Source organism: Podarcis melisellensis, assembly GCF_964234715.1.
Source record: "Podarcis melisellensis genome assembly, chromosome: 4".
Taxonomy (NCBI): domain Eukaryota; kingdom Metazoa; phylum Chordata; class Lepidosauria; order Squamata; family Lacertidae; genus Podarcis; species Podarcis melisellensis.
The window spans coordinates 16,331,085-16,351,379 of NC_138531.1; positions in this window are offsets into that span (position 1 = coordinate 16,331,085).

Below are 20,295 nucleotides of genomic sequence, written 5' to 3' on the forward strand. Positions count from 1 at the left end.
ATCTAACTTCCTTAGGGCCCGGGACCACTAGGGTGTTGCTATTTATGGACCTTGAGGCTCTCCATGGGGCATACCGGGAGAGGTGGTCCCATAGGTATGAGGGTCCTAGGCCGTGAAGGTCATGGGGTACATGCCTCACACAAGGACACATGCTGGGAGGAAAGCCCCAGGGAAGGACCAATGCAGCCATGAAAAGTCACCAAGCTCTGGCTGGTGGGAGTTCCTCTCAGGGATGGGAATCCCTTCACCAACAGCAAGGAGAAGAAGGCACCAGAGCAGCCGTGAAGGCCACAGCTCACCTCCCTGCGGCTCTAGAAAGTGGCAACCATGCAACCTCAGTGAAGGAGGTTGCCCTCACAATTCTGTTCCCTCAACTTGTCCCACTGTTTGTGAGTAGACATGGTTAGGATCACGCTGCTAGGCCCTTTCAGCCAGTTCCTTCAGTGTTGCCTCAGTTCTCCTGCTGCTACCTACCGGACAGCTCCATCTCTCTTCTCACCGCTGTTTCCTTTCCTGGCCAGAGCTCTTCAGATGTGTTCCAGATCAGGTTGTGCACCTGTATGTTCCAGCCTGCTAGTGAACCACTTACCTCCCCTTCTTATCCTAGCTGGAACACAAGCCTTTTCAAAAAGGGCTTGCTTCTAGATTGAGTCGTGCACACCAGCCAGTCGGTGCTTCCCTGATTTGTCCCTACTGTCCTTCTCTGCCATGAAATGAATTCTAGGTGCAATGGGACCCAGCTGGCAGCAGCTCCCAAAACACATGGCAAGGCTATGTGCTGTGCAATCATAGCTCAGAGATTACTTGTTCCCAACTATTGTTGTTATCACTGCAGGGGTCTACCAAAGCATAGGACCCAGGCTGTCACTCGGATCCTTACAAATCCAAAGGACAGTTGGCAGAGTTGGACCCTCGAAACTCCCAGGCTTTTGACCAATGCCTTATTTGGCCCACTGCTGGTGCTAACCCGTTAGTAGCTATATATTTCCTATGATTTCTAAAGCTTTTGGTCCAATCATTAACATCGCTCCATAAGATTTCCACTGCAAAAGTAAGGCTGTCTGTGTTCTGCAATTCAAGGACACAAGATATTCCATTTCTTTTTTCCACAGGCAGTTATTAAGCTTACTTAAGACTCTTTGGTGAAGGACTTTTATGAAAACTTTTTGAAAATCTAAGTACATAATATGTATTGGAGCATGGCTATCCACATGCTTGTTGAAATTCTCAAACTACTCTAAAAAAGTAGTTAGACAGAACTTACTTTGTGGAAGCCATACTGGTTCTTCTTTAGCAAGACTTCTCCTTCTCCTTGTTAATAATATATTTAATAAAACTTTCCACCAGTTTTCCTGGAACAGGTATCAAATGTCTTATAATTTCCATGATCAAACTGGATCCCTTTTTTAAAATGGGAATTACATTGACCCCTTTCCAGTCTTTAGGTATGGAGAATGGTCATAGGGACAAATTACAATTTTTTGTTAGATCAGCAATTTCACATTTGAATTATATTAAGAACTTTTGAGCTGATGCCATCTGGGCCCAGCGATTTGTTCATTTGAAATTTTAAAATAACACTCACAACTTCCTCTCTTATCACCACCATTTGCTTCAGTTTCCCAGACTTGATTCCTGAGAATGTTAGTTTAAAGACAGGGATCTACCCTAGCTCAGTGAAAACCGATACAAATCATCCTTTCTCTGCTGTTTCTTTTTCTTCTTTTGGCACACCTTTGACTCCTTTGTCATTCACAGCTCAACCATTTTCTAAAGGTTTTCCTGTTTATTATGTATTTAATTAAAACAAACACGCAAACCAACAAACCATAGGCCTTAATATTTTTTGTGATCTTTTCCTTATTTTTTTCCCCTGACATCACTTATTGTACCTACTCACATTTCTTTTGCTGCAGTTCATGTTCTTTTTTGTTCTCCTCATTTCAACAAGATTTCCATTTTCTAAAGAAGGCTTCTTGCCCATAAGAGTTTCCTTGCTTGTGCACATTAACCACACTGAAATCATCATGGTCATGGTGTTACCTTTCTTGATCAGCTTATGCATTAGAGCTGAGCTTCTATTATTGTGCCCCGGGCTCACATCCAACTGGCTAGTGTTGCTGTGCAATGAGAAGCAAAATGGGGAGCAACAAGCTTCAGCTGCTGCCAGGCCCTGACACCCCACACTTCTCATCCTTGCTCCTCATTGCATGTACCCTCCCTGGTGATAGCTGGCTACCCAGTCACTCATCCCAGAATTACCTTCAACAGGGAACTCACCAGTCTGACCTACTGGGAGCCTGAGGGCCCTGTTCCTGCCTCTCTCCATCTGGCCTAGGGTGGGGCCTGACAGGCTTCATAAGAACTGCTGCTACTGCTGCCCAGCAAGGACTGGGGGGGGGGGGAGAGTTTTGTCGGGAGTTTTTCCTGTTGCTGATATTTTTTGTATCTTTATTTTTATGTGCAAATTTTTCAGTTTGGCCATGTAGTTTTTGATGTGTTTTATTTATTTTTATGACTACTTTACTATGTTTGTAACAATGTAAATATTTTCATATTGTAAGCCACCTAGAGCATTGTTTTAACTGTGGAAAGGCGGCATACAGTGGTACCTCGGGTTAAGAACTTAATTCATTCTGGAGGTCCGTTCTTTACCTGAAACTGTTCTTAACCTGAGGTACTTTAGCTAATGGGGCATCCTACTGTTGCCACGCCACAACCGCATGATTTCTGTTCTCATCCTGAAGCAAAGTTCTTAACCCGAGGTACTATTCCTGGGTTAGTGGAGTCTGTAACCTGAAGCATCTGTAACCCGAGGTACCACTGTACAAGTAAAATGATGATGATGATCACCACCACTAGCGGTAAACTTCCTTGGGTCCTTACCAGTTGCCATTTCTTCTTTCCTTCCCTGCTTTGCTCCTTTCTCCACCAAACTTTCAAAACTTTGATGAACTCACCTGATTGAGTTTTCATAAAGGACTTTCTTTTCTCAGGCCTTTGAAGACACATAGCATTTCTCATCTATATACAGTGGTACCTCGGGTTAAGTACTTGATTCGTTCTGGAGGTCCGTACTTAACCTGAAACTGTTCTTAACCTGAATTTAGCTAATGGGAACTCCTGCTGCTGCTACACCGCCGCTGCACGATTTCTGTTCTCATCCTGAAGCAAAGTTCTTAAGCTGAGGTAATATTTCTGGGTTAGCGAAGTATGTAACCTGAAGCGTATGTAACCGGAAGAGTATGTAACCCGAGATACCACTGTATCCCTATCTCTATCTCTATCTCTATATGCCAGTGCTCCTACACTGCTGAGTCCCATGAGGGGGGGAAAAGCATTCTTTCAGAGTGAAACACATGCTTAACACTCTCCCTCTGAAATCAGACATGTGTCAAAAATTTTCAGTTTAACTGGATCATTCCCCTAAACGACGCATAATCAAGATAACACTGCCTAGCTCTACCTTTCTGGCGATGACAAGGTGCTGCTGGAGACTTTCACCAGAATCTCACTTAGTCTTTTAACATCATAACACATTAAGAGAATCATAATATGAAGTTCATTAGTGAAGCTGCTATACCTGAGCTTGAAAGCAAGCAGTGATGTGGCAATTAAATCACTAGAACTTTTGCTCCTGGAGTTCACTGTGAAGTCCTTGGTATGGGCATCGATGGACTTCATCTTGTAAAACAGTGATTGAGAGCCACAGGAAGCATAGAAGCCATCACTGTGAGTAAATGGTGCTTGCTGTTTTCAATATTGCTTTCATTTGCGTTTTAAAGGTAGCTACCAAAAACATGATCATAGGCTTCACCTTACAAAAACAATAAAATGAAGCAATTTGCCTAGAAGGAAAAATAGCTCATGATGAGGTCCATTCTGAATGGGACTATAGCAGGGGACTGAGGGTTAAAGATAAGGTTACCAGACGTCCCCGTTTCCCGGGGACAGTCCCCGGATTTACAAATCAGTCCCCTGACAAAATCCTATCATTCCTACTGAAGTTGAAAAGTGTCCCCGGATTCACTGAAAAAAATCCAGTAACCTTAGTTAAAGTTCCCTGATGCCCCACACAGTAGATTCATGATGGTTCCCAAAGGCAATTTGCGAAAGAATAGCCCTTTATAAAAGGCACAAATACAGAGGTGATATATCATCTAGTTTGGCCCTGGGCTTGGCCCCTTCCAACTCTACAATTCTATGATTCTCTTACACTGTTTCTGTAATTGTTGTTAAAGCAGGACTCAACATGGAACGTAATAATGTGACTGCACATTCCAGCCAATATCAATTTAACAATGAAGCTACAGAAAGCAGCAGCCACAGAACAGGCTTTCATTTCTCATACAGAAACATCCTACAAAATTGTGACGGAATTATGATGGAAATGGCCATGCTTTCCCCAACCCCATGCTCTTTGTTTTTTGTTCCTCATTCATCCACGGCCTCTGGGAATGCAAGAGCCAATTGAAACTCTGGCTGTTTTTTTCTTTCTTTCCCACAGATCATAGCTGTCAACATTTCTCTTTTTTAAAAGGGAAATTCCCTTATTCTGAATAGGATTCCTCGAAAGAAAAGGGAAAAGTTGACAGCTATGCCACAGATAGCAATCGTGAAGCCTCACAAATTCCTTTGGGGAACCACGGATTGGGGGAAGGTGAACGGATATATATATGGTAAAAGCATATATATTTGGAAAATTGGTTTCAGTGGGTTCAGTGTATGTCCCCAGTACTTAAAAAGCATCCATGCACATCTCCTAAACATCAATCCACATGGTAGGAATGGGTGAATATGTCACATTTGATTTCTCTCAGTTTCTAATCTTTACAATCTTAAATTTGTTCTCCACTTTTCCACATCAGTTTGTGATTCTTTCTTTTTTCTAATCCTCATGAAAAATGGCCAGAGTTTTACTGTGATTTTTTCTTACTATATACATTTTTTGTATGCAATTGTGCCTAACATACATATTACAAAGCAGTTTTCGCCAATAGAAAGCTTTCTGGCATTGCTTTCACCAAGGGAAGAATTTCTATGCAAACTTTACACTAATTTAAGCATTGCTGAATACATTATTTGGTTGGAGTACTGCATTGATGCTTTTGAATTATGGTGCTGGAGGAGACTCTTGAGAGTCCCATGGACTGCAAGAAGATCAAACCTCTCCATTCTTAAGGAAATCAACCCTGAGTGCTCACTGGAAGGACAGATTGTGAAGCTGAGGCTCCAGTACTTTGGCCACCTCATGAGAAGAGAAGACTCCATGGAGAAGACCCTGATGTTGGGAAAGATGGAGGGCACAAGGAGAAGGGGGCGACAGAGGACGAGATGGTTGGATAGTGTTTTCGAGGCTACCAGCATGAGTTTGACCAAACTGCGGGAGGCAGTAGAGGAAAGAGGTGCCTGGCGTTCTCTGGTCCATGGGGTCATGAAGAGTCGGACACGACTAAATGACTAAACAACAACAACTGCATTGGAAAATTCAAACTGCATGTGGATTTCGAAGAACGTCTGTGTTTCAGTTTGCAAATTTTGTATATTCAAATTTAAATGCAAACTGAATTAAATTTCTTCCCGATTCTTGGGCAGTAACATTATGCATAAGCAGGGGTGTACCCTTCCTTTCCTAACAGAGGGGGAAGAGAAACTGAAAAGACATCAAGTTAACATGGCTCAAAACTTATGTGGCTGTATCAACTTGATGTAAAAAAAGTTACCTCCTTGAGGCATGGGCTGTATTCTGATCATACGCTGTCAGTTGCAGACCTAAACTACAGAGAGATTATGGCATTCCATAAGATAATGAGACTGCATTTTCTTGAATATTTGTTTTTAATACAAGGGTGAGCCATTCAATTTATCAAATGGGCATAACCTGGCATTTATATAAAATGGCCATTTTTGGGGGGAGAATGAATGAAGACTTTGACAAACAGGGTTGGTTCAAATTAATCCTCTTATTGGATAACTTACGTTGGCAAATGCACAGTTTTTAAACTGCAAAGTCTGGGTAAAAGTTTTGTGTGAAGGCTAAGAGTTGGAACGCCATAGCTAAAGACGCCGGTGTAATAAAAGATATCACCTTTCTGAATCTCATTCTCTGGAACAAACACTGACGAGAATATTATGTTATGCAAACAATGGCAGTCAGAGATAGAACAGAGGCAGGACAGAGATAAATATGCACATGGTTCACATTCAAATATAAGTATTTGTTAAAGGAAATTAATCCAAGCCTGGGAAATGCTGTGCATTTTACCTCTAGTCATGACCCCCAAAGTGAATTACCTCAGTGTTTTAAAGTAATAGTTCCAGAAGTCTTTAATGCTAATTCTATTTTATGAGGTTGCAGGAAGTCATTGAAGCTTGCAGGTGAATCTGGAGTTTGAAAAGAACGTCCTCTAATCTATATGTGGCATGTCATAGAATCGTCTTAAATCTAGTTTAAATAGTCTATACTTTATATGCCACTTAAATTTATCCTGAACTGAAAACTGGAATGCATTTGAAAGTTCCTCAGGCAAAACATCGAAGGAATTTTTGGATACATCTGCCATAGATTAAATAACAGTAGCAAAAGTCATATGAGGGTTAGACACATTGCTTGTTTGTAAATGCTATTGTGTGCTTGTTTGCAGATGATACAGTTTCCATTAAAGCTGGCAGAGCAAGTATTTCTGCCTCTTGGAACCACACAATTGCCCCTACTCTATAGACTTGGTCAGGGTAACCACTACAAGTGGTGGTCAAAAATCACCATTTCGTATTCATGAGGGAGTTGTTGCATGAGTAGGGCTGTGAGGCCAGGTGGACGAACCCAAGATCTGCATTTGAAGCACAGCAGAAGAGATTGTCTGTGTACAAATGCAAGCATCGACAGCTCCTTCCGCCATGTTCAAAACAAGTAGACCCTGGCTGCTTGGAGCACCAGAAATGGACCTAACCAGCACAGCCCTCACTGTGATAAATTTCCCCTATTTCAGTTGAATATCCACAACTTCAATTGTGAATCCTCGGTGGACACGGTGTTATAACTCTCATTAATCCTCCCTCTCTTGCAAGGGGCTGCAAGGGTGATGAGCAAGCTCCACTGATTAATATGAGTCTGGATAATAAAGATGATATGATTACAGAATATAAGTGTATCAAGGATCATAATTTGTTGCCAATGTTTTGGAAGATGTAATATTTGCTACATGTAATCATCTAAATTCAAAGTTAATTTTCTCGAAAGGAAAGTAGAGCCAAATTCCTTTCTCCATGCACATGAAAATACCACTTTGCTTGCAATGAATGAGAAATCTGATAGGGTTTTTCCTGGTGTGCATTAGAGCCTCTGCAAAAGATCTACAGATTGAGGAAATGTAATTTAGGCAGCAGAGAATAGCCATAGATTTATAAGCGCTCTACTTGACTTCCATTGTAGGACAGTTGTCTGAGGCATTAACAGTGATCTTTTGAAGATCATCTATGCTAACTGAATAATTGCTTCATATGTCTTAGTTATCAAGTGTTTGCTGCAATTGCCATGTGATTAAAATAACACATACACCCTCCACGTTGCAAATAAGTTATAGACAAATGACTGCAGTGGACCCTCCGGATACGAATTAAATTTGTTCTGGGAGTCCGTCCACAACCCAAAAAGTAGGCAGAGGTGCCGCTTCTGCAAATGCGGCACGATTGAGTGCTTCTGCGCACAAATGCGGCAAAACCCAGAAGTATACACTTCCGGGTTTGCCGCGTTTGTAACTCAAAAGTTACGTATCCAGAGTGATACATAACTAGAGGGTCCACTGTATAGAGAGTTATAGCCACTTCCCCATGGTGAAATTGCACACCAAAACAGGTAGTGACTTAATGTTTAAACCACATGGCTGGGGCCAATCAGATTGGTCCTTACCACCTAAATACTTAGCCAATGAAGGGGGAAAGCAGTCTAAGGTATTCAGTAACTATTGACACTAGGAATGGGGAGTCTGCTGCCTTCAGACTTTGTTAGACTCCAACTACCATGAACCCCAGCATAGGTGCCAACTCTTAGGGGCTCAGCTCTTTTGACCCCCCCATTAATTCCCCCCCTCAATGTTCAGCATAATCAGGGGGTGAGGAGGCCAAGCATGGAGCTGAGCACAGAATGGCTTCGGGGGCTTCGTCTCTCATAAGGGAAAGATGGGGGTGCAGCCCCCTCCCATTGGTAGCGGCAGCTTGAGGAGAAAGAGAAGGCCAATTGTGGAGTCGATCATGGAACACTGTGTGGTTTCAGTGGTTGGTGGCTGCTCCTCCTCCTCTTCCTGCTGTGTAAAGGAAACATGGGAGAAGCAGCCCTTGGCCAGTGGTGGTCGCAGGAGAAGGAAGAGGCTGGCCATGAGAAAGGAGGAGCCATCAGCCATTGAAGCTGTGCTGCTCTCACCTTCAACCCTGCCCTCTGGCTCCTCCCAAAATTCTGATGTAACGTGCAAGACATCATGACATCACACATGTGTCATCACCCCCCCCCCCAAATCATCTGTGCGAGTTGGAGCCTCTGAACTCCAGCTAGGGATGAATGAATCTGTCAATCAAATAGGTATTGTTTATCAAAAATATTGGGAATAAGGAATAATAATGGCAATATAAAAAAAGGGAATGCGTACTAAAGATACAAAAATGGATGACTCTCAGAGACGCTGGAGGAAGTTCAAAACAGACACAATTTGTTGTATTCGGGTTAAAATGTATAACTGGTGGAAAATTAATAAAAATTTATTGGGGGAAAAAAAGAATCTGTCAATTTTGGTTCTCTGCATTTCTAATTTATCTGGTCCGACATTCAGTTCTCCACATTTCTGCAGTAACTTGCTACTGAAAAGAAAAGAACATCTCAGCATTTTAGTGCACATTTCTGATAAACAATCTTTTGTATGTGATGTTGACTAATGCACCTATTTTTGCAAGCATTTTTTTCTTACAAAATGCATATCTGTATGCTATTTTCACAAATAGATGCAGTTTTAACGCACACATTTAATGCACAATTTCCCTCTTTTGGTTGGAAATTGAATCACAACATTCGCAAAAGTGTGAAATTTGAACGATAGCTATGTGAAACTGAACGATAGGTTCAGTATTGGTTCAAGAAGTGCACATTAGTTAGTTTCTCATTAGAACACAAACAGAATTGAATTTCTCCTTAATCTTTAGCCCCGGAGAGCAAGGCCAGTGGCCCTGGATTATGAGAACTGCAGTCCAGCAATGTCTGAAAGCTCAATGGTTTCCCCTCTCTCTTCTGAACTGAACTCAAAAGTAAGACTACAAAGTACTGTAAGCAAATATAACAGGTTTCTTTGCTTGGTTAACTGTAGGATTCTGGCAGGCAATTTCCTCCCTGTGCTGTCACTATGCTGTGAACAATCCACCTCCATAGTCTTTCAACCATAAATTTTAACTTTTCAGCTCTAAATCATTCTGGCTGCTTCGTTTTTTTTGGCTGAGCTATATCTTTTGATTGCGACAAATTATTATTTAATGATCTTCTTTCTCGAGTCTTTGACATTTTACATGGATTGCAAACTAGGCATGTGCAAAAGATCACTTCACTTCACTGACCCTTGAAATATAAAGACCTTTCAGACTGTAAGAGGGAGTGCACTGAGCAGGAAAATGGGGAGGATGTTCTTGCTATTTTTCCTTTTTTAAAGAATATACTGTCTTGAGTCAATGGAAAGAGGCACACACACATTCCAATTAGTTTTCAAGAAAACTGACATCTGCGGGGCTACAATACTGGACAGAGAAAAATATATCAAAGGCTTCAGTTTCTTCTTTTTAACCATAAGGCACTGATTAAAAACAGAACAGAGGAGGAATATTTTCACCAGTTCTAACAAATTACAATTTCAGTACAAGAGCAATGAATAAACCTTCAAAAGCCAGTGTTTTATTTTCCAAGAGAAAAAGCTGGAGGTCTTGAAGGTTCCTTTGTTCACTGGCATGTAGTTCTGCCCACCACTTGATATCAGATGTGTAGGAACTGATTGTGAATACTCGCTGACAAGTAATATATACTCTGCACATGCTCAGAAGTTACTGTAACACTTTCCCATCCCTTCAGAGGTTTCAGTGCTAGGTCTTCACTTTGTCAGTGGGTACAGGAGCTGAAACAAGGTTCAGATTAAGTCCTTGGAATGTGCCACGATAAAAAAAAAACACATTAGCAAACATTGCATTAATGCTTTGCTAGTTTCACACTGAAATGGGTGGTTTCTGACGTTTGGCAGTAAATGACAGATGTGAGTACATGACACAGAAAGTATGGCCGGGATTCAAAGCTCTGTACAGCTAGTCCCATGAGTCTGAGAGACCTTTTATACTCATTTTCTGAAGCCGCAACGGCTCAAGATGCATGGCAATGTGCTTTTGAAATTGAGGGTAGTTTCAAAAACAGTTTGTGACAAGTCATGGTGGCTGGAGGGAGGTTGACTCAGTGGATTAAAGGGAAGGAAGGTCAACAATTCAATTCTGCTGGGCATGTGTACGCCTTCAGATGATCTTTCCATCATCACCCATATTCCCCCGTTACCTTCTCTACGGCACTTCACAATCCTCCTAAAAAATAACCCCCACTGAATTCAATGGGACTTACTTCAAGTTAACCAGATGTAAGATTACAGATGCACAAGGAGTTTTATGAATAAAATGCATTGGGATATTAAATGCATTAGTAATGCATTTTATTTATAATCTCCTTGTGCACCTGTAATCTTACACCTGGTCACCTTGAAGTAAGTCTCATTGAATTCAGTGCAGTTTTGGATATTTACCAACCTACCATGACAATGTACTTTATTAGAAGATGGTGGGAATTGTAACATTAGTCACATTTACACAGGTAGGTTTGCCATATTTCAAAAAGTAAAAATCCGGACACAAAAGATATTGAGCTTTTTACCTAGAAGTTTTTGCCTATATATTTTTTTAGGAAAACCATCAAAAAATCAACACTTCTGATTTGGGCTGCCATACGCCTGGGTTTCCCCAGACTTTTTAAGACGCTTTAGGGAAATTCAACCCGGACACCATTTTGGAACCATGAATCCTGGTTATGTCCAGGAAATTCCGGTGTATGGCAGCCCTAACACAGGAATATGGGTTGGTTTTTTTTGGGGGGGGGGGGAGAGGAGTAACCTACATACTCTAAGCACATAAAGAATTATGGTAGATCTCATGACTGAGCACTGACCAGCATGGACCTTACCTCTAAGAAACTGCCATTGTTTCTCAGTGGGCAGACTTGTTGTCTATATGCAGGTAGACCTCGCATCCAAACAATGTTTTTCCATGCATTGCTAAAACCTTCACTTCTTTCCCTGTAGCCTTTCACTCGTTCCAACTCTTAATTGTGCTGTAGCTACAATCAATTTTACAGTTCCCTCTCCACTGCATTTCCTGAAACAGCCAACATGGCAGATAACAACAACAAAGGGTTGTCATACGGTATTCTAAACCCCCCTCCCAAAAAAAAGAATAGGTATAACAACACTGGGTTGCTTTGCAGGAGTAAGGTAAAGGTAAAGGGACTCCTGACTATTAGGTCCAGTGGACAACTCTGGGGTTGCAACACTCATCTTGCTTTACTGGCTGAGGGAGCCGGTGTACAGCTTCTGGGTCATGTGGCCAGCACGACTAAGCCACTTCTGGAGAACCAGAGCAGCGCACGGAAACACCGTTTACCTTCCTGGCAGAGCAGTACCTATTTATGTACTTGCACTTTGTGCTTTCAAACTGCTAGGTTGGTAGGAGTTTGCAGGAGTAGCATAGTCCATATTCCCTCAACCAGATACCCATCTCATGCATTAAAATAGTGATAGATTTTATCTGCATCTGGACAATATGAAGCAATAGACTTGCTTATTCTGCTGTTGCTAGGCAACGGTTTCTGGTCTGCAAGTACAAAACTTTATTGTAGCTAGGCAAAATTCTCACAAATCAAGTGTCAGCCTTGAAGAGTTTATAGTTCAGGTAGGAAGACATTAGAAGTCAAAGAGGCATAGGGAGAAATCACGAGACATGAGCAAAAATCGAAAGAGATGCATATACATGCCAACATTTCTCCAATGAAAATCGGAATGTGGCATTTAATAATAATAATACCCCACCCATCTGACAGGGTTGCCATAGCCACTCTAGGTGACTTCCAACATATATTGAAACATAACAAAACATTAAAGATTTTTAAACTACCCTATACAGGGCTGCCTTCAGATGTCTTCTAAAGGTTGTATCTCCTTGGCTCGGGGGTCACATAACTCCACACCCTCCGAAATTTCTCTGATGAAAATAGGGATGTCCTAAGGAAAAGAGGGACATCCCAAGATCACATCAGAAACTGGGACGGCTTCTGTAAATCTGGGACTGTCCCTGGAAAATAGGGACACAGGGTCTGGATGCATGGCAGAGGGAGAAACATCACTGAGGGCACAGCAGCTGGATTTTTGATAGGCAGCTTTGAAGGCACATTATATCTAAACAAAACATCTGTTAAAACTGTTTACTCAGCGAGGTAAAAGGTAAAGGTACCCCTGCCCGTACGGGCCAGTCGTGTCCGACTCTAGGGTTGTGCGCTCATCTCCCCCTAGAGGGCGGGAGCCAGCGCTGTCCGCAGACACTTCCGGGTCACGTGGCCAGTGTGACGAAGCTGCTCTGGTGAACCGGCACCAGAGCAGCACACGGAAACGCTGTTTACCTTCCCACTATAAAGTGGTACCTATTTATCTACTTGCACTTAAGGGTGCTTTTGAACTGCTAGGTGGGCAGGAGCTGGGACCGAACGATGGGAGCTCACCCCGTCGTGGGGATTCGAACCGCCGACCATGCGATCGGCAAGTCCTAGGCGCTGAGGTTTTACCCTCCAGCGAGGTGGCAGCATGTATTTTCGGTGAGGTGGCAGCATGTATTTTAAGCGAAGGCAGCTCAGTGGAGTAGCTGTGGTTCCACCTCTCTGAGACAGAGCCTTGTAAAGGAACCAGGAATTGCCATGGTTTGGTGACAGTGTAGCATTTGCTGATGGGTCTGATTTATCGAATCCATCCCATGATATAGATAGTTCATGGGAATGGGAGAACCAGCCCATGAATCCGCCAAGGTTATGAGAAAAGTTTAGCCTGCATCTGAGCTTAACCTCTTAATCTTCTGTCATAGAAATTGGTGGTTTCTGCCATTCACTTTTACGGAGAAAAAATGAAGCAGTGTAATTGAGGGCAGATCTATGTTGGGAATGTAATATGACCACAGACGGTGATTTTAGCAAATCTAGTATCTGTTTTGATGTTGCTCATGGGGAGATGAAGCATTGTGGCACAGAGTTCACCAGACAAATTTCACACATAAAGCCAGGATTTCTGCAATATACAGAATATTTCTACACATGCACATGTTTGTGTGCAAACGTTTTTCATAGGAGTGAAAATTTTGCCAGTGAACAAGAAAAATCATTTCCCCTGCAATGACCACTCCCCGCTTAAAACGGGGGCGCCCTTTGCGTGGACGCGTGCAGCCCCTAGATCTGGAGCGGCTCCAACAGCATAGGCTTGGCTTTGCCTTCCCTCAGGTGGGATACCTGGAGGTCTCCGCCTACCTCAGTCAGTTGTCCAATCCCACCTGGGGGAAGAGTTGCCAAGGAGACCAGGCCAGGTAGGGGAGGGATTACCTGCCCACACAAAGGAGGGAGGATCTTACCTGGGAATTCTCACTTGGCTCCAGAGCTTCTCCCACCCTACCCACCCTCAGTCAATGTCTTATTTTGCAGGTTAGTTTTCCTCACAGGTTTTGCAGGTATGCGGGCGCTGCTACGTTAAGGTCGATGTTAAAGGGCCGGAAAGGAATTTCCCTGCATTGCCAGGTTTCACCTTTCCCGTAGCAAAACGTCACAACTTTGGCGGTATCAGGCCTTGGGCGGAATCCTTTTGTCCATCTTCCTCTTTGCGGCGGTGATACCAGGGTTCCCCGTTAAAGGGGTTTCTGAAGGGAGGCTTTGACCGTACGCCGAAAGGTCGTCATTGCTCTCCCCTGCGGCGGCGGCGTTACGGGGGCAGCTATCTCTGCTTGAACATATGCTCTCCAGAGCCGGCCCACCCCCCCACACACACTGGATAACCCTGATGCTCCCTAGGTCCCACCCTGGGGACTGGGGAGGGAGAATGCCCAATGCCTGAGCCAAGGTCTACCCACATTTGGAATTTAATAAAGTTGTGGCCAATTTAATCCCATAGCACGTTGTCTTGAGTTGTTATTCCACATGACGGGGGGACCGCGCGGGATCTGGGGACTCCGCCTGTCCACGCAAAATAGGAATCAGGAGGCTAGCAGAACCACAGATGAAGAAAGAAAAACAAATATCAGATTTAAGGAAGAACTCTGCTAACTCTAATTCTTTACAAGTTGGATGCCATGAGAAAACTTTCACTAAAGATGAAATAAGGCATCAAGAGCCAGTGTAGTGTAGTGGTTAAGAGCGATAGACTCATAATCTGGGGAACCGGGTTCGATTCCCTGCTCCTCCACATGCAGCTGCTGGGTGACCTTGGGCCAGTCACACTTCTCTGAGGTCTCTCAGCCCCACTCACCTCACAGAGTGTTTGTTGTGGGGGAGGAAGGGAAAGGAGAATGTTAGCCGCTTTGAGACTCCTTCGGGTAGTGATAAAGCAGGGTATCAAATCCAAACTACTACTACTACTACTACTACTACTACTACTACTACTATTCTTCTTCTTCTTCTTCTTCTTCTTCTTCTTCTTCTTCTTCTTCTTCTTCTTCTTCTTCTTCCTCTTCTTCCTCTTCTTTTTCTAGCATCAAGGATATTTTCACAAGAGGTTTTTGGACAGCAAATTCTGCTCAGCCTGCTATGTTTGACAGGGCAAAATGCCAGTGTGGTTAAACCTATTCTTATCTGTGGCGGATTAAACACCAGGAGAGGTTTTCTCCAAGTCCTGCCTAAGAAAACACTAGACATGTTCATATGATACAGTCATGCAAATTTACCCATGCAAATGTTGTTTATGCACTGCAACTGAAGTCTTTACTGTGCCAGGTTGTGTATATAAGTGATTATACAATCACATTTGTGGGCATCAAAGTGAGAAGGGTAACTCGCCCTGCTGCTTTAGTTAATACACCGCTTTCCTTCTGGGAGTAGCTGAGTCTACATTTTGTTTTGCCAAAGGTGACAAAAATTGGACCCCATGCACATTTTTTTATTCTTTTCATCTTTGATGAAAGCTGACCTAGTTACTCAAGCAGCTAAGGCAAGGCTAGAGAATGTTTGTTTTGAAACGTCTCACTTAGCCACAATTCAGTGATTAGTTGGCCTGATTTAATGCTATCTGAGGTCATGGCAACTTCCCTTCGTCCATCCCTTGTACTGTCAGTCTGACTTCTATTAAACTGAACAAACACTAGCCTGCAACAATGAAGGACAGGCTTGAGTCATGCACAAATAACAGAAAAGTAGGTCACAAAGAGACATTCAGTAGACAGATATGGTGATGAAAAGACAAACATTTTAAAAAGAAGTCACATCTATCTCTTGAAATCTTCTATTAATTGTAACGAGGAAAGGGTTTGCTTGCTTTAAAATTGTATTTGACAATGTTAAGACTACTTTCCCAGTCAATCTGCAATGTTATCTATTTCCTAAACCTCATACAAAGACTGTGGGGAATGTATTGCTTGGTCCCAACCCCACTTCAAAGGCAAATCTAGAGAGATCCATGACACAGTTGGGAATTTCACCAGTTATACAGGATTGGCTCACATGGATACCACACTATGGTTTGGTGTTACACAAATGAGCTTTATGCATTCCCTCCTTGCCTCCTCATTCATTCATTCAGTTATTTCCTGTTTAGCAGAAATCTGCAGTTGCATCTCAACCTGTACATTGCAGTTTGTGCTGGCCCTCCACACCTGAACTGCGAACTATGGTTGGTCATGCTTTATTAATTGTAGCATGAAATTTGTATGACCTCTGTGTATGAACAAGATACAAGAGATTAGTCAATTCAAATGCTAGATCACAAATTCTAATGCATTTTAAAATGGCGACAACTCACTATTTGGATGGAATAGTCACAAATCCATTATGCAACGAGAAAGAAAAAAATGCAACCCAAGATACACTTACCTGGAAGTAAGCTCCACTGAACTAAGTCATTTTTGAATAGGCATGCCCAGGATTACACTACAAGGGCTGTCAATGGACAGAGTGAACTAGTTTTTGCTGAAGTAGACACAGTACATATATTAACTTACAGAAGGAAACAAATTACCAAACGTGAGCCACACACACCTGCTACACACTATTATCAATGAATTTTGTGCAGGACAGTCATGGTAGATTGACTCTCTGGGAGATAAGTCATATCGTAATGGCTTCCTTGGTGAACAAAAGCTGCATATATAAATGTTATGGTCAATTAATTGCCTTGGGTGATCCCTGGGGGGGGGGGGGATAACAGGAGATACAGATTCAGTAGTCCTGACATTGCTATGTTAACATTTACATTTAGTCCCATTTTTTCATATTGCCTTAAATCTTGTGAGTTGGATCCAGACAAAAATAGTTGAATTTAGATTCTGTTAAATCAATGGAACAAATCTGCTTAGGTCCAACTGATTTCAAGAGGAACTAAGTTAGTTATATAGTGTTGCAAATAAGTTATGCAGCACAATCCTAACCATGTCTACTCAGATGTCAGTCCTAATTGAACTTACCCCCAGTTAAACTGGGGATAGGATTGCAGCCTAGTCTGGATCCCTCTCTCTCTCTCTCTCTCTCTCTCTCTCTCTCTCTCTCTCTCTCTCTCTCTCTCTTTCTGTCTTAGTGTTTCATAATATGGGAGCCAAATGGTCCATCCCACATAATCCTGACCACTAATGTAAATATTGTGTGTGTGTGTATTCAATTACTAGAACATTTGTAAATGAATTTCCAGGGAAGAATGAGAATGCCAATCCTTCCAGCGTAACACAGTGTAAAAATAGGACCTGAATCACCAGCTGCTAAGATGCTAAGCAGGTTTTTGATATAGTTTAATTTTAATTATTATTTTTTATAAAAGTAGTTTTCTCTGCTATAGTCAATACTTTACAAGGTTTTGCAATAGCACATCTTAATAATCAGATTTTAAAATTTGGAAGTGTAAAAGAAGAATACAAGTTAAGAATTCATGTATTTTCAAAGTCTTGTGAATCTATTTGTAATAACATGTTATGACACACATTAATTTCTATTATGTGGCAAAATGAATTGTGGCCCTTCATCTATTCATCTGATGTGGATACACATTTGCAACTTACTAGGGCACAGAAAATGTGTGCATAGCCCTCTGTTGTGCTGGTCTTCAATAAATGATCACTGGCTCTACTGAGAATCTTCCAAGATAACAATGCCCACTCACACTACAAAGAGCTCATAACCCACCTACTCTTAGCAGCCAAAAACATCACAGCCAGACACTGGAGGGACCTGTCAGAAATAAACATGGAGCACTGTTCTCAAGTAGTGTGGGAAACCGCCTTACTAGAAAAGCTAACCAATAGACTGAAATTGACATAGAGATAAATAGCCGAGGATGCTTTCCCTCCGGTATGGCTCCCCTTTATCCCATACACAGCCCAACAAGACAAGAACATGAACCCACCGACAGTATACGATTCAATATGGCTAACTGAACCCAACAACCCACCCACCCAAACACACACAAACAAATCCCACTGCAGCCAACCAAAGCCCTAGGCCACCCCACCCCTCTCACCACCAAAGAAACATAACAAGCAAATACAAAGAGAACTGACCCAAGTGACGCTGACACAAAAAACCCCACACATAAACTAAGCTTTACCACCCCACCCCCTCTCTCCCATCCCCCCTTTTTTCTTCCCAACCCTTTACTGCTTGTAACACCAATGTCTCACGACAAATGTAACTGATCTGTAGAAAACACAACCTGAAGAAAGAGATGGTGCATGTGCTTTTGCAAACGAGGAAAATCTTTAATATAAATTGCAGAACAAATTCCTCAGGAAAGTGCTCTCGCTCCCCAATGGGACCCCAGCTGCTCTTCTCCTCAGGAGCCAGTGTGGTGTAGTGGTTAAGAGCGATGGACTCATAATCTGGGGAACCGGGTTCGCATCTCCGCTCCTCCACATGCAGCTGCTGGGTGACCTTGGGCTAGTTACACTTCTCTGAAGTCTCTCAGCCCCACTCACCTCACAGAGTGTTTGTTGTGGGGGAGGAAGGGAAAGGAGAATGATAGCTGCTTTGAGACTCCTGAAAAGGGAGTGAAAGGCGGGATATCAAATCCAAACTCTTCTTCCTCTTCCGCGTGGAAGTGGACGTGAAAACAATAAGGGCTAGAACTGACTATCTGTGTCTCCGACTATCTTGGAGGAGAGATTCCCCGCTATGGCCTACACAGAACGGGAACAGACCAAATGTTGGCAGGATGGCATCCAACACCTCTTGACCCAATATCAATTACAAGATCTTCAGGTGATCATGAAGATGGATAAGAGGCACTTAAGAGATTGTCTCTTCAGGTCCGATGCAGAAAGGGATTTAACTATGATCACCCCTACCAAAAGTTCACCATGGTTCCCACTTATCAAAATGAAGCACATCCGAGCTGGTTATTTGACAAAACTCCCATTTGCGGTACTAAGAATTTCTTTTACAGAATTACGATTCCAATCGATGCCCTCGGCGGTGGTGGGTGGTCAGTACGGCAAAGTACAGTACAAGAAGAGACTCTATCTGTGTGGGCAACCTTGTGCAGAGGACCTGTACCACTATTTACTGCAATGCCCGCTATATATAGAACCAAGAGACCGATTTATAAAACCCCTGCTCACGAATGGAACACACTCGATCAGGGTGGAAAGGGTGAAATGGCTGCTGAGTGATACTGCTGACTTCGTAACTTATAAAGTAGCACTATATGTGTTGGCAGCTAAGAAGATCCGGAGAAAAGAACTAGATAAAATAGCGGTCAATTGCAAAGGTGATTCGGACATTTAAGCTGACACATTCTACCTGAGAAACCCTTGCTATTCTATCGTATGCAACAAATAATTTTTAGGGGATGTGATTGTGGTTTATTGTATCTGCAGTGCCTGATGTTTTTTATGGTTTTTATGCTTCTTGTTGCTTTTTGTTTTATTCCCATCGTGAATGATGCCATGGCCTTTGGCTAGTGCAATAAAGTTTATGATGATATAAATTATTTTTAAAAAATAAAAATTAAAAATAAATGATCCATCAAAAATAGCCATCGCAGAACAACTCCCGAATGCTGCTTTCTTAAGAGAGAAACTTCTCTGTGAATGCTGCGTCATGACTGAACATGTAAAAAGTCTAGTTCATCAGCAGATGTTCACATCACTCCAACCCTATTTGGCTGCTCTAATAACCCAGGCAATTAGAGTCATGTGAGAGCGTGGGGACAAATGCACTTGCTCTGTCACTATCCAGATATATACCGGCCTCGGTCCAGTATATCTGAAGGAGCTTCTCCACCCCCATCGTTCTACCTGGACACTGAGGTCCAGCACCGAGGGCCTTCTGGTGGTTCCCTCACTGCGAGAAGCCAAGTTACAGGGAACCAGGCAGAGGGCCTTCTCGGTAGTGGCACCCGCCCTGTGGAATGTCCTCTCACAAGATATCAAAGAGAACAACAATTACCAGACTTTTAGAAGACATCTGAAGGCAGCCCTGTTTAGGGGAGCTTTTAATGTTTGATGTATTATAGTATTTTTTAAAAAAATTGGAAGCCGCCCAGAGTGGCTGGGGAAGCCCAGCCAGATGGGCGGGGTATAAATAAATTGTTGTTGTTGTTGTTGTTGTTGTTGTTGTTGTCCACAAGTGCAAGACAAACATCTGCAGCAGTCAGCCTCCTCTGCTCTTCTAGCCTTTTGTGATTTAGAACCCTGGAAAATCAGGGTAAAAGTAAGATAATTTTGGAACTATAATCTGCATTCCTCAGTTGCTCCTACTGAGATTGTCAGTAAACCTCGTCCTCTTTATGAAGAATGCACCTTTTGTCTGCAGACTTCTTTCTTTGTGTAGTTGCTCGTTGAATTCTGCACATGCCTTTTTCTATGAAGTTTGTACTGTGAGAACCTTAATGAGGAGTCTGTACAGATGGCCAGCCACCAATATGGCAGCAGTTACTTCACCGTAGATTACAGCAAATTAGATATATTTGTTCTAGCTTGAGCACCAGGGAATGCATGCCCTAACCTTATGGCTTTTTT